The following is a 16,874-nucleotide window of genomic DNA, read 5'->3' as shown; positions in this document are numbered from 1 at the left end:
ATCGACCTCATGAATTGGCTATATTTGTATAATACACAATAGGGTCCATAATACCTTATAGCGAGTATATTTTTAGCGGGGTGCTAACTTTGGCTTATTCTAGCGGTTTTGTAGTAAGCCGCTAACGTTTTCATCGCCGAATTTGCGCACTGCATTATCACTACTGATTACAAGGAAATCACTTACATAACTTTGATAAGTCTGTTGTATAAGCAATTTAACTTTCATCTGGTATTGTATTTACTCAAACTTTTGTGTAAATCAGCATCCAAACGTATATTTACGTACTGAGACTTATATAAAAGATGAATTTCCTCTCTTTTGCAATGTCACGGAACTCTGTGTCCGCTAAAAAAAATTCCGCCAAAATTATTGCCATATCTTTGAGCAAGCACAACGCCAAAATTAAAGAAACCCGCTATGATAGTGATTTTATAAAAGTAGTCTCACATAAAGATTTAGTCTTATTAAAAAAATTATGTAAAAGAAAACCTTTTCAGCTTTCCTCATATTCAAAAAACTCTGTGAAACTATTTTGAAACGTATTCACCGAGAACTACATGTATATACCTGTTGTGTGATTTCTTTCAAAATTAATACTCCGGCAGAGTACGGTGTTGTCATGCTTTCTAAGAGTACATTCTTTCTGATATTCTCCTTATGGATGACGTTTACTCAGATAATAGGGTTTATCTCATAAGGATAAACCAGGTTATTTAGTGCAGTAATTACTTGTGTATAATTTTCTAATGGGCAAAGGGCAGTAACTCTTAACATTAAGTCAATCGTAGTTTCCCTGTCGTGCTCCCCTTTGTCAATGTAGTGATCATGCGCAAACACGACTTTTATTTGGTGAGCATGCGCGTTCAACTCTTCCTTTTTCTTCATCAACCCTTGAGCAAGAGACACGAAATTTTTGGTCTCCGACAAAAATCTGTTTAAATCGGCAATCCATCATTTTCATCGGTTGAAAAAGTTTGAAAGATGTTGCGGGTTCCCAGAAAATCAAAGTCTAAGAGTCCATATGCTCGTCCTAGCGCCCCAGCTGCGGCATCCATCTCCACTTCGGTCACGACCGCGCCAGAATCCCGGGCGGTCATTACACTGACCAATGGTACCCTTGTTACATCAACCTTTCCGACTGTGACTCTCCCTCCAGTTTCCAGCTTAACCAGTATTGCTACTAGTAGCATGATCGAGTCAGCCACTCGGACACAGACAAGTCAGCAGAACGTGGTAGATAACAGTGAAGGCAGCATGACTGACCCAGGTACAATGCACACATTAGATTCTCTGGCTTTGCCTTTACCATTTATTAGTACAGCTTCCCCCCTGGGTGTTCATGTATCACAAAGTTTGAAAGAAAAAATATATAATAATGAATTTGTTCATCTGAACAAACTACTATATCATGACCCAACGTCTACATCTGCAAATCAAATAGTTTTTGAGGATGGTACTTTCCAACTTAAGCCCAAGATTAAAGAACAAAAAAATTGTAAACATATCTCAGTGGATGGATGCCTTTTTGATTTTAAGGTCTATTTATTTAGTGAAGCATCCTACTGAAGCCTTGTCCTTGTTCAGATACATGGCAACAATAAAGAGAGGGGCAGATAATATGTATCATGGTTGGCAAGAATATGACATTCAGTTTCGTTTAAAAAAGTCGATTAACTCGGCAATCAGTTGGGCATCTGTTTATATGCAACCACCGAGTAATAGAACAAGCGGGAATCAGTTGAGAAACCCTCAAACTAGCTTAGCATCCTCTCGTTTAAAATGTTATAGTTTCAATTTTCAGGGGTTGTGCAATAAAAGCAAGTGTAATTATTTACACCAGTGTCTTAAATGCAACGGCTTACATCCTATGAAAACCTGCTTCAAAGCTAGCCAACTTCAGGTCGGTACACCTACAGTAGCTTCAGTAAATCACAATACTAATAATAATTATTACAGGAACAGTGAAAACCAGTTCCAGAAGGGGCAAAAATACTAGCTTACAGTTGGCAAATGACCTTCAGCTCCAGCTATGGGAATTGGGCAGATCACCGATAAATGTATCACTTTTAGAACAGTTATTGCAAAATTACCCAGATTGTGAGAATGCCAAATGTTTGGCGAATGGTTTTAAATTTGGGTTTAAATTAAATTACCGTGGAGATAGAAAACGGATAGAATATAAAAACATGCTTTCTACCCAACAATTTGTAAATGAAATGAAAGTGAAGATAGACAAAGAAATAGAGCTTGGGAGAGTGTTAGGTCCTTTTCCTTACCCTCCCATTTCTTATTTACGTTGTAACCCCATTGGTATCCTTCCAAAGAAACAAGGGGGTTGGCGCATGATCACCAATTTATCATATCCTTTAGGGGATAGTGTAAATGATTATATAGATTCAGAGCTGTGTTCAGTCAATTATTCAACTTTTGATGATGCATTAAAGGTCATTTCGGCCAAAGGTGAGGGGGGCGCTAATGGCAAAAATGGACATTTCAAATGCATTTAGGTTGTTACCTATATGTCCTCAAGATTTTTGTTTATTAGGTTTCAAAATTTTAGACTCGTACTACATAGACAAATGTTTGCCCATGGGCTGTTCAATATCTTGCTCATTGTTTGAAAAAATTTCAACTTTCCTTCACTGGGAAGTGCAGCATAGATTAAATATTGAGAGTATAGTCCACTATTTAGATGATTTTTTTATTTGTTGGAAAGAAATCCACAGATGAATGTCAAATGTTAATGCAATGCTTTCAAGAATTGTGTCAAGGGCTGGGTGTTCCATTAGCTGCAGAGAAAACTGAGGGTCCAAATACTTGTATTTGTTTTTTGGGATTAGGCATTGACACTTTATCTCAAACAATTTTTATTCCAGATGACGAAATAAGGGAATTATTGTCAAAAATACAAAATGTTTTAAATTGTAAAAAGGTAACACTCAAGCAGTTGCAATCTCTTGTAGGAGCATAGGCATTTGTAGTTAAGGCATTACCAGCAGGAAGGGCTTTTTCTCGTAGGATCTATGGGGCTATGGAGGGAGTTAAAAAACCATTTCATTTCATAAGAATTACAAACGAAATAAAAATGGACCTCCAAATGTGGGTTCAATTTTTGCTCAACTTTAATGGTACCACGCCCTTTCTTTCTCAACATTGGCATGACAGTGAATTTTTAGAATTTTTTACTGATAGTTCAGGAGCATATGGCTGTGGGGTAGTTTTTGGAAATCATTGGTCTTGTTTATCCTGGCCTACATATTGGTCTTCAGACATAATTAGGGATATAACATTATTGGAGCTTGTCCCCATAGTATTAGGGATTAGTATTTGGTCATCTAAACTTAAAAACCTGAAACTACTGCTTCATGTAGACAATATGGCATTAGTGCAGATTATCAATCAAAAACCATCAAAAAACAAAAAAGTCGTGGTGTTGCTTCGTTTCTTAGTCCTGAAAACTCTTCAATTTAATATTCAAATTAAAGCGCAGCATATGGAGGGTGTGAAGAATAATGTGGCTGATGCAATTTCTCGATTTCAGTGGTCCAGGTTCAGGCAGCTAGCCCCTTCGGCAGATCAGTATCCCTCTACGGTACCAAAGCAATTTTGGGAAATTATGGAGAAACTATAAACAAACTTTTGCAAGCTAGTATATCAGAAAATACTGGTAAAGTTTATAAACAAGGACTATAGAGTTTTTTTATAATTTCAGAGTCAAATGTGAATTTCAGCAAACCTGGCCTCCATCTCTTGACCATATTTTAAATTTCATAGCTTATTTGTCTGAGGAGGGATGTTCGTTTTCTACAGTCAAATGTTACATGTCAGGGATAAGTTTTTTAATTAATTTAAATGGTTGGAAAAATCCGTTGGAGTCTTTTTTGGTGAAGAAATTGTTGGCAGGGTACAAAAAGTCATCTTTATCTTGTGATATGCGTAGACCTATCACATTAGCATCGTTGCACAGATTAATAAGTGCAATTCCACATTTGGCCTTCTCAACATATGAAGCAGTTTTATTTCAGTCATCTTTTACCTTAGCATTCTTTGCATTGTTGAGAGTAAGTGAAGTCATAGATCTAAGAAAGGATGATGTTCAGATTTTAGGCAGTGGCATATCGGTGTTCATAAAAAGTTCTAAAACTGACCAACTAGGTTCTGGGGCTTCAGTTTGGGTGCCTTACACTTCAGAAAGGATACTGCTAGTAAATTTATTGAAAGAGTTTTCCTTACTGTCTAGTAAAATTGATAGGGATGCATATTTTGCCCATTTTAACTCGAAGCCATTGACACAGTTTCAGTTTGCTAGCATGTTACATAAATCCTTAAAATTTCTAGATATTAAAACTTCAAATTACAAAACACACTCATTTCGCATTGGGGGTGCTACTCACTTATATTTGGAAGGGTTGTCTGAGGGGGAAATTCAACAAATGGGTAGATGGAAATCGACAGCATACAAATCATACATTCGTCCTTTAAATACTTAGATACATATGTATAGGTTTATAGATGGGTAACTATGTTTAAGTTTGATTTATTTACTTGCATTCATTTTCTACAGTGGCCATTTGGATTATAGGATCTTCCATTGTAAATTGGGCACATAGCTATGCAGTCAAATCCAATCAATCGGACCTTGGATTAGGCCAAGCAAAAATATTGTGGCATGGAATTCGCGTAATGGTGTGGGAGCAATTAAACCCTACGTTAAATTTTTATTAGTTAGTAACAAAGCCTCAGATATCATTATTATTCACTGTGGGGGGAACAACATTGGACAACAACACAACACTTTAAGAGGTATACAATTGATGATAAAGGCTAATTTAGCAGAAATTAAAGAGCGATTACCAAACTGCATCATTATTTGGTCTCATATCTTGCAACGTAGAAACTGGTCAAATGTTGTAGCTACCTTAGAAGAAGAAAAATGTAGGCGGAGAATCAACAGCTCAATAGCATCTTTTGTATTAAATAAATTAGGTGGACCAGCTATTAGATACCCAGATATATCGGCTAATCAAAGGAATTTGTTCCGCACAGATGGTGTTCACATGACAGATTTAGGCAATGAGTTGTTTATTAATACTGTGAAGGGTGCGTTGAAACAATTTTTATCTTGTAAATTTCAAATCAGGACCTTTCCGTAAATTGGTTGTGCTTGTCATGGTTATGTGTATCCATATATGTGTTGTTCATATAAGTTGATTGAAATAATTTTGAATTGAATCATGTGCGCACCTGACGCAATTTTATACAGTAGTTTCTACTTATTAACTAGGTTATCAATAATTTGGCACTTTTTGTGCACGATTGTTTAAATGAGCCAATTTAAGTTTATAGTATGCAATGTTGGTGAATTTCACCTTTTTGTGCGCAACGTGCGCAAGTACGTTGATTGCTTTGAATATTTCAATTTGTGGAAGGGGCAAAATTGCCGCCTTGTTTTTTATGGCGGATGGTACATTCGACTTCGTCATATGTACCATTTGGCATAATTTTGCATAAAATTCCGTCTCCGGGGGGTACTGTTGTCTCCAGGCTCCTTGGATCCAGATGGTATTTCTATTGCTGTCTCATCTATATTTATGCTGCCATATAATTGTAATCGGCGCATATATTTGTGAATTTAATACATATTACACTGTACATATAATAAAAGGTCATGACAAGCACGCCAAACACAATTAAATGTTGTTTTTATTTCAAGTATGGTTGAGGCCAGGTTCATAGGACAATGTTTCTTATTAGTTTTCAGGTTAAAAAGGGGGGCTTTATAGTCACTAAATAACAAAAAAATTCCACTGATAAAAATGAAAAGCCACCTAATGTACATTGTAGACCTATGATTGTAGGATTATTATTTGGTTTGAAATAACTAGGTCAATGACCTACTTATCATGCCCCTAACGATTTCTTGGAAAATACCTCAATTTTTTACATATTGACCAATATTTTCTTTATTCATTAAATATTACAAGCAAAAAAACCCTTAAGATAATGAAATATAAATGGAAGGAATCGTTTGGCTACATATAAGCAAACAATTAAAGTTTGGACCATAAACTTGTTTATTATTCCAGTCCAAATTTCGTTTTTCAATTTTCTATTTTTTACCCATTTTTAATCTAATTTTATAAAAATCTGAATGATAAGAACTATAGATTATTTATAGCTCAAGTTTACTTTTGTAGCTTTTATTCTGCTGGTATCAAAATTATATGAGGTCAGTCATCAAATTAATCAGATATGTTGTCTGGAGTTGTTTTCGTTCAAATTTTTGAAAGTCTTCATTGCATGACATTCAAATATTTGCAATATGACATGTGCTCTAACACACATATTTGCAAAATGTATGTTAAAAAATACACAGAATCTTAACTTTATGAATAACATCGCAAGAAAAAAGTAACAAAAATGAAAAATTATTAAAATTCAGTCCGAATTTCCTCTGCATCACCATATATTTATTTTGTTCTTGCATATTTTCTTTAAGGGAGCCGACTGGGGTTTTATTGTGATAAAACTAATATAAAGAAACTCTTTAATTTTATACCACATGTACCTTACATTGGCTCAGTATACATGCCAAAGTGGAAATCTACCGTCTGGTTATTTTTAGGGACCATCTCAAAATACAGGTATATTTACTATAGGATTATATAGAAAAATACTATTTTTTCGCACTTCGGAGCAAATTTTACAAATGCTACTATAGACTTTTTGCTCAAATTATATTATTTGATGAGTAATACTATATTGTACATTTTATGCAAGAAACTGGTTTCCAGAGAAGGCATCTCAAAATATGTCAAAATTCATGACATTTTCCTGTTTTGATGGCGTACTACAAAACAGGACATATATCACAAATTCATATAAAGAATAATAAAAATTATTGTAAGATTCTCAATTTCCTATGTTTAAAATTTCAAGCGTATCTATTATATATTTTTTTATTTTAAGACATAATTAATGCTCCTCTTAAAGAACGTCGGTTATTCATAACATGAAAAACACACTATTACGACGTCTATCTTCCCATCATTTGATAAAAGCGTTTTAATAAAATCAGTTATTTAAAAAGTAATTAAATTTTTTAACCTGAGATTTCCTAATTTTGTTAATTTGTATAAATTATGTAAAAATAGTTGCTTTAAAAGAGTAAATACGCTTTATCTTACTACCGGTATGCTGCGCGAGGTATTGTGCAATGAAAACCCCAGTCGGCCCCCTTAAATAATAAGATATTAATTTTTTTTTTTATTATATTGAGCTTTAACTTGGTTATTTGGTCCATTTAGAACAATTTCTGATTGAACATATTGTACTTTATAGCATTCTGTTTCTCTCAATTCAATTTTTGAGTGAACGCCATCCTTAAATAATCTCTTCCTTAAGCATTTTATCAATTTTAAAAAGAAATGTTGCACAAGTATGCTAAAATGTAAGAATTATAATTTTATTTTCTCAGAGGTTGAAAGTTCTTGGAAACTGAATAACGATAGCGAAAATAATCAATATACATGTATAAAGAATAAGTCTGACTTCCTCACAAAGCGTCATTAACGAGAGCCACCAATAATTAGAAACCGAGTTTTGTTTTTATAATTACAACCACGCACCCTCATTAGATGATAAGGAAACCTGAAGCCAGATTACTTTTTGTTTTTACTCGCATTGCAATCAATATTCATTTTAAATAATTTTTCAGATTCGAATCTAGAATGATTTTTTTTTGGTAAAATTGCCTGAAAAAAGGAAGAAATTACTTTCAACTTTTCCTATCGTGCTTCCAGCGAAAACAAAAATTGCATCTTTTCGAAATAATATAGGTGTCTCTTTTTCTTTCTTTTTATGTAGAATTCAACACATGATATGCATGTCCAAGCAAGGAGTCGCGATACTCAATAACGCAAGTACGAGGGGTATTTGAAAAGTTCTGAAAATTGTTTGATAAAATATTAACCTTTTCACGGAAGTTAATGTATTTGATACCATTGAAAAGAGCTGGAAATTTGCACTTATTTCGATGTCACCTTCTTGTTCTTATGACGTAATAATTCCGAAAATGACGTCAGAATCTCGAATGTTAAGCATTTTAGGAATGACTCTAATTCTTGGCCAAATTATTCGAGTATAACCTGGTTTGGGTCAGTTTACGCTTTAACAGCGTAAACTGACCCAAACCAGGTTATACTTGAATAATTTGGCCAAGAATTAGAGTCATTCTTTATAATTTAATTTTAAAATCATTAAATAACTATGGGTGTAAAATTTCGTTACTTTTTATTAGTTCAAATTTGCTGCTCAATAATACAACCATAGTAACGGAAGTAACGGAAGTGATGGGAATCGAGGGGAGGTAAAAACTGATACATAGGCATAACAGCCATGTTGTTTGGTTACATGTGGTAAGATCGAATTATTGTTTGAAATTAAAGGTACATTTATTAAATCTGGAATTTTCCATGGATCCCGAGGACTGGAAATGAGAGGATGGATACAGATGATTCAGCTGGTTGTCAGGGGTGTGTGTCCCCATACCAAACCAGGTTATACAGAAATAATTTGTGTTCCTTTTTGGATATTAACCAATCAGAGGCTAGTATACAAACAAAATTAAATTATACTGAAATGTAGAGTTTTTTTTTTGTCTACATGAGAACATCGAAAAAGTGCTACAAAAGGCCAAAGATATTTCAAAGAAAATCTGTATGGATGTAGAGTAAGACTGAGAGAATGGTACTGCATATCAGAAATTCCATGTTTCATTATATCGTTGGTTTATAAACACGGTTTATGTCCAATTATGCTATAATAGGCATTCATTAAAGATTTTTATAATACAACTGGACTTTCTATTACGTAGTCTTCCATTGTATGAAACAAAACATGTTCTGTATGAAATTGAAGTGCATTTATCAATGCAGTTTTCCACAAATGTAACTTGAGTAACAGGGGTCTTACCCTTTACGAATAAAACGTACAAAAGTCTTCCCTTCGGACTTGTTTCTGTGCGTATTTTTTTAAATATGATATCAGCTTTGGCGATCCAAAACTCACTATTGCTTTTGATTTTCGACTCAGAAGAATGAATATGAGTTTTATTGACATGTACAATTATTTTCCATGATTTAAAATTTGCCAATATATTGAGTTACGGTTGGGTTACAACTACAACGGCGCCACTTCGGTTTTCACGAGAAAATACGGGACATCCTTAGCTTAACCTCTCTTGGACTTTAATCGTTCCTACAAAATTGATTTAAACATCTGACGAATTAATGCCAACAAATTTTGTGACACCGTCCACTATGCTTCCGTAATTGTCAACTTTGTCATTTTCTCACAGCTAGGTCTTTTTCACGCAATATTTTGAGCGAGATTCGATAATAACATGCTTTGTTTGACACAAGCTTAAACTACATCAGAACTATAGGAGCTTCTAAATAAAACACCATATGATAGATTGTAGTCTATGTAAACATTCTCTCAACTGGCATTTGTGTCTGTTAGCGTGCATCCGGAAAATGAGCAAAAGTTGACTTACTTAAATTTTAATTCGCTGAAATTGTGTCTCTCGTCATATTTATGGTCAGTATGCTATACATTAGAGATTCTGACGTCATTTTCGAGTTATTCGGTCATAAAAATTATTACAAAGTGATGTCTCAATATGTGTATATTTTTCTGATCTTTTCAATGGTATCAAACTCATTTAATTTCTGCGTAATGGTTAATATTTTATCAAACAGTTCTCAGAACTTTTCTAATACCCCTCGTAAGTTAAGAGTAGGTATTTGCGTTCTATACACATAGCAAAGTAAAACACAAAAAGCTTTTCCTATTATGCAGAGGAGATTTAAACTTGCATTTTTAACATACAAAGCAGGCATTACATAGCATAGCAAATACTCATTATTACGTCATTTTATGACGCCATTGACCTTTACCACTCAAAGAATCAAGAAATATCCAGGTCTCCCAACAATCTGATTACAATTGGTTGGGAACTCAATGTGTTCCTTTATTAGCTGACCTTTCTTTTATTCCTATGAAACAGAATTTATTTTTAAAAAAAAGAAGAAAACACTTGTTATGGCCTTCAACTCGACATTCAGATTTATCGATGACGTTTTGTCAGATAACAATAGATACTTCGCTTCATTTGTCGACTTGATATAGCCCAATGAACTCGAATTTGAAGACACTAGAGTCTGTCATATCTGTTTCATATTTTGGATGTTTTACTGAATAGTATAACCAACTAACAACTAAACTGTATGACAAACGAGACTTCAGTTTTTCCATCGTCAACGATACCCATGTACTTATCTATGTACAATCTAGTAATATTCCATAATCACCTGCATATGGTGTTTATATCTCCCAACCTATATGATACCCAAGAGCATGCTCTGAGTACGATCAATTTTTAAACAGAGAAAGCAGATAAGTTGATGTAACAACAATTTCAACGACCTCGTTTAAAGTCAGCATTCCAGAAATTCTTTCGTCGTTATAATCGCCTTGTTAGCAAATATAATCTTTTGGGTCATATTTTGGCTGACTTGTTTTACACCGATATTATGCCTTTGTTTGTATACTAAATTTGTCTTCGGAATATTCCGTCTACCTGATCAATACAAAGGGCTAACGGAAGATGTGACCGGTCTATGGGGATACTTATTCCTCTTAGGCATCTGATCTACCCCCAGGGACTCCAGGGGTCCGTGTTTATGCCCTTTTCGCGGATTTGTTTTGAATGTAGATTTTTTAGGTTGTTCATAGTTGGTTATCTTCAATTCTTTTTCATTGTAAGGTCATTGTATTTTAAACTTAATTTGAACACGAATCATTCCGTGTACCTGATCAGTACATACGGCTCACGGCGGGTCGGGTGTGCCCTTTCGACAGGGGATGCTCACTCCTCCGAGACACCTGATCCCACCTCTGAAATATCCATTTGGATTTGTCCTGTTTGTAAGTTTTAAGAGATTGCTCATTGTTCGTGATCTTCACCTTTGTCATCAACAAAACAGCTTTTTCTGTTCAGTTTTTATTCCCCCGCCATAAAATGACCGGGGTATATAGTGTTACCCTGCTCCGTTATTCTGTCTTTCCGTCATCATTCACTTTCCGTTCATTTTTTCTGCAACAGCTTCACCCATTCAACTCAAATTTGACATATGGATACGTCATCGGAATACACAGGTCGAGTTTGAATGTCGTTATGGTTCGATGATTTCTGAGTTATCTCTCTTGAGCTGAGAAAAAAAAATACATGTAAGAGTTTTCCCTCTCGGAGTTAGAAAAAAAAAGAAATTTTTACGGATGTATGCATAAGGTTGAAATTTCATATTCGGGTATTTTACTAGAAAATACAGGTCAAGGTTGAATTTGGTCGAGGTCTGATGATTTTTGACAGAGTTATCCCTCTTGACGTAAAAAAAATAAGAAATTTTCAGTTTCCGCTCTCTACCTTTTGTAGTTATGTAGTAAAAGGTTGAAATTGTATATGCAGGTATTTTACCAGAAAACATAGGTCAAGTTCTAATACAAATTTAAAACTTAATATGGCATTTGAAATTTGGCTGCCTGCAGGTGCATTATGACACATCTAGTTTAGTTAGTATTTGTGTGAAGTTTTGACTTGAATTTCGTACAAAATGCAGAGTTCACCGAAAGTTTCTTTCAATTCTGAGTAAATGAGATAATGCACCTGATTTGTGCAACATCAATATCATAAATCTTTGGAATATTCTTCCTTTTATTATAAATTAAATCTCTTGAATCTATCGTGCAGAAGGTATTTTGTTGATGTTGTTTATTACCTTGAATATGATAGAACAATGACGTCATGATATGACGTCAAAATTTGCTATAAATTTGCTAGGCATGTATTATTAAAACATGTGAGTTTAAACCTAAGCTGACAAAAATCTTAAGTGTTTTATGTAGTTTATTTGCACAGAAACGTCCATGTTTAGCCTTTCTTCATTTGGAAAATTAATTAAAATCAGAATTGTCTGGAAAGAATGCCACATTCTCAATATTTGCATAAAAAATTCCCCTATCTTAATGTTTTACTTTGTATGAAACTGTCCGGGAAGTTGAAAGCGCTAAAAGCCTTTTAAATCTAATGCACTGTAAATGTGCAAAAATAGTGATTTTACTATTTGATAAGACAAATTGACACTCAACCGTAAATCGATAGAAAATGTTCAGAACAAAAGCAAACTATTTAAGACTATGAAGTACTTCCATTTGTTACTATAGATAAGCTTAGTTTCTGTCACGTTTTTCCCTCATGCGCTATCCCATCGATATCTCCGACATGTGCGTCAACATGCTCATTTTCACATGTCAGTCATTTTTATGAAGGTCTTTCAAAATTTCAACATGACATAGCAACGGCTAAAATAGCGACAATAATAAATATAATATACATTATATTAATGTTATTTTTTTTACATAGTTGATGTCTTTCTTAAAATACAATTTGATACTATTTTAAATCTAAATCTTAAGAACATATTTTTATTCTTACAAATTTGAGAAAGAGTTTATAAAACCCCCCTAAACTTTGGGAAGATTGTCTTTAATACGTTGACATATTGTAGAGGGCCTTAGTGACGGAGTTCATTGAACGTAATGTACCCGGATGTGATACACCTTCTATTTAATGGTGTTATATAAGCCCTATAAATGCACTTTTTTTGTTAATATCACTATAAGCAATGATTAAGCTCATTACTCTCTGTAGCAAACGTGGAACAAATCAAAAAAATAATTTGGAGAGAAACGCAGGGTGTTTTTTGCTTATGGTGACGGAGTTTGGGTACTTGGGGATATATCAATTATATCCATGCATGAAATATGAAAGTATGAAGCAGTAATTAAGTTCAAAAGCCCATTAAAACTATACAAATCGGGAGGAGAGGAAACATGGACATAAAAAAGGTCAGAAGTGGATTCAGGTGACATGGAGGAGTAGGCTTCCCCTGTCGACCGGTCACACCCGCTGAGTACTCCTTGTCATTTTCAGACGAAAGACAAAATTCGTTGAAAACTCAGTGTTGAAATAATGACCTAATAATTTGTTTGAAGAACGTAAGTCAACATTCGACTTTCGATCACTTTTTACCTATTTATTTTGCTGTATTTTGGCTTGTGTGCTTTATACTAATTGTTAACTGCAGACTAAAGTCCTTTTTTTCACTAAGGCTACCGAATATTCCGCCTACCCGATCAATACATATATAGGGCTGACGGCGAGTGTGACCGGTCGACAGGGGATGCTTACTAATCCTAGGCACCTGATCCCACCTCTGGAGTTTCCGGGGATCTGTATTTTATGCCTTTTTATGCCAAATTTGTGTTGTTGTTTTTTTTATGTTTTTGATATCAACTTTTTGTAGGTTATCTTAACCTTTTCATATAAAGGATATTTGAGAGCACCTTATTTTCAAACCATAGGCTTTGAAAGAAACTCTGAAGTAGGGAGGGATCGATAAACCGACTTGGTTTCGTAATTGAATCAATTTTTTTGTAAACAAACAAATGCAGTAAAGATGAATTCATCTTAGGGATTGTTCAGTTACATAAGTGTTATCAAACAAGAAATGTTTGAGAAACAGATGAGTTTTATATCTTAGATCAAAATTTCAAAGTTTAAAAAAGGAATGAATTTGAGGGAAAATTTGGCCTTTCTGTTTTGTACTCCCTGAAAAGACACAAAATTAAACTTTTAAAAGATGGTTTAATAAAAATAATAAAAAAAAAAACATTTCAAATATCACGACCTCGTCACTTCCATTAAGACAATAGAAAAATTGATCAAACAACATTGTCTTTGTAAGGCTCATTATTTTAATTGTACTTTAGAGGAACTTGGACTTAATTCTGAAAGTGGTTATCCAACGTAAAGTTCCCTATCTATAAGGTTAAAATTCTTTTAAATCACATATCAGTTTTAAATATTTTTAATATGCCCAACAATCAAATTTAATTTGATTTGATACTAAATTCTTTAAAACATTAAAATCCTTAAAAGATACATAGCAGAATGTAGTAAATATTCTACCAAGCCTCTTTCTTTATTATGTACTACAATATTGACAGCAGTAAAGGAGAAACTTCAGAAGCATGTATACTAAAGTCCAGGTTTTTTGACATCATAGACAGCTGTTTTTTCATTTAAATGGAACTCGTAAATTTACTTACATCGTCATTTGTCATTTGTCATTTGCAAAATGATTTTGTTAAAGAACATTCCGATTGTACACGCTAATACTCTAATGTTGATATTAAAAAGATGCTTGAGTTTGATTGATAATATCTATATAGATTTTGGAGATCAGGTCTTCCAACAATCTTCTTGAATTTCCATTGGTCTAAATTGCATCCCGTTATTAGCAGACCTATTTTTCACTCGTATGAAGTAGAATTTATTCAAAAACTTATACATGAAGAGAAGAAAACACTTGCTGTGGCCTTCAACTCAACATTTAGATGATACTCCTCACTGAGGGGAAATATAATATATAGGATATAATTTTGTATCTAAAATGTAAGGACATCTTCAACTTCGGTAATTTAACGCTTGAATGATTTTTATACCATATTTTTTTAAGTAGAAGTTAAGTTTGAGTCAGCTTAACAGAAATCAAAAATTGCATGTTTAAGAAAACATTTGATAATAATATGGGGTTTTAAGGGTTTGTATTTGTTCACCATAAGTAATGCAGCAATATTCCGAAAAATAAATTCTCCTTTCTCTTCCGAAAGCGATGCTAAGGCTTCCTGAAAATGACTTAAGTACGCATTTCTATTACTCTAGATGGAAAATCTCGAAGTAAAGGTGATGGAGAGTGTTGCAGATACAAATATGTACTACTTCACGCCTCAACAGGCTCTTACTATCATTAGCATGAATGACAGTCCTTGGACGGGAAGTCCAATGGTTACTACACTACGCTAGGCTAGAGAAAATTCGACCTCATCATCTGAAAAACAGGCATTTAAAATTGGCAAAGAATATTTTCGTTCAGATCTCGAGGTTGATGAACCTATTGCATCTTAGAAATCAAGCTGCAATTGTTGAGCATGGCAGTCTTGCACGCTATAATTGTATGACCGGGGTGGGGGATGTTTTGACTGTAACAGTCATGCGTTACTTTTTAAAGTTAAAAGATAATCGTTTAACGTTTCTATCAAATCTCTGATGTTTTTAAATCGAGTTTTACCTTACTGTATTCATTTTTCAAAATCATTAAATAAAAAATCTAAATGTTTGTAGATTACTGATTGTTACGTTTCTTTTGCGTTTCAGCATATTAGCAGCATCGAAGAGAAACGTCAGTAGGACTGTTCGACAACATATTCGAGAAGTGGTGTAAATCAGATGTGGATACTTAAAAACTCTAAGGAACTTCTACAAAATTTAAAATCATAAAATCTTACCAAATGAATAACATCAAAACATTCGATTTTTCAACACTTTATACAACCATATCTAACGATATATTTAACTTCAGTTTTTTTTTTGTCATAATAGACAACTGCTTTTCACTACTTTATACAACCATTTCTAACAATAAATTTAACTTCAGTTTCTTGACATCATAGACTGTTTTCAATAAAAATAAAACTCGTAAATTTATTTACCTTGTCATTGATCATTTGAAAAATTATTTTGTTAAAACATTCTGATTGTACACACACTCCGCACTTGATATTAAAAAGATGCTTAAGTTTCTGATTGACAATATCTATGTAGTTTTTGGAGATCAAGTCTTCCAATAATCTGTTGGAATTCCCATGCGTACTTATTGTGCCCTAGCATACCTATTTTTGTATTCATATAAAGTAGAATTCTCTTGCTGTTCCGTTCAATTCAAAAATAAGATATATCAACAACGTTTTATCAATTAACAATATTCAATTTCATTCCTACATTGATTTGATATATCCTTTTGGACTCGAAATAAAAGATACCACAGCTTTCCGCACATATGTTTCATATTTTATTTTTTACTAGAGAAAGACATAAATGGTGACTAAAAGCAATCTAACAACAAATTCTATGATAAACGTGATGAGTTCGACTTTTCTATCGTCAAACAACTTCCTTTATTTATGTAGAAATATAACATTATCACCTGTATATGGAGCTTGTCTCCCAGCCGATTCGAGTTTATAAATTTACACATTAAATTATGTACGTTTTTTTTCCGTTTGCACCACCAGGACGGACAAGGAGTACACGGCGAGTGTGACGGGTCAAGAGGAGATGCTAACTCTTCCATGACACCTGATCCTACCTGTGACGTTTTATAGGTCAGTGTTTGCTCTGCTTTGTATACTTATGGACGTAATTGATAAGAATATCATTGCATTTCGAGAGACGAGAAAAACAAACATTTAAAACAGTTATAGAGATTTCGTATTTAACTTATTTCATACACGAGCATGCTCCATGTGCAAACAATTTCTAAACCAAGGCAAGCTATTGATAATTGAGTTGATTGTACAAGGATATCAACTGTCTCGTTTAAAGTCAACATTTCGCAAATTCTATGATCAATTCAATGATCTTGTCAGCAAAAAATCTGTCGTTTAACTGAATATAGAATGACGTTTTTCATACAAATTGTTAGGCCATTATTTTTGCACTACGTTGTCTTCAGATTTTTCCATTTGTCCGATCATGAACAGGGAGTGTTTAAGCGGTCAACAGGGAATGCCGACTCCTCCATGGCACCTGATATCACCGCTTATTTTTCCATTTTGTATTGTTTCAATGGACTTTTGGACTTGATTACTGATCGTTATCTTCAGATGCAAAAAGTAGATACTTGATG

General features: G+C 33.8%; 1 pseudogene; it reads left to right on the top strand.

Moving 5' to 3' along the window:
- Positions 1-984: 984 nt before the first annotated feature.
- On the top strand, positions 985-4,504 carry LOC133193511 (uncharacterized; annotated as a pseudogene).
- Positions 4,505-16,874: the final 12,370 nt, after the last annotated feature.

The sequence above is a fragment of the Saccostrea echinata genome, unplaced genomic scaffold, assembly GCF_033153115.1.
Source record: "Saccostrea echinata isolate AGI-Se365-2 ecotype Australia unplaced genomic scaffold, CSIRO_AGI_Sech_v1 ptg000028l, whole genome shotgun sequence".
Taxonomy (NCBI): Eukaryota; Metazoa; Mollusca; class Bivalvia; order Ostreida; family Ostreidae; genus Saccostrea; species Saccostrea echinata.
The sequence above is the reverse complement of the archived record's forward strand: the minus strand, read 5'-3'. Positions and strand labels throughout refer to the sequence as shown.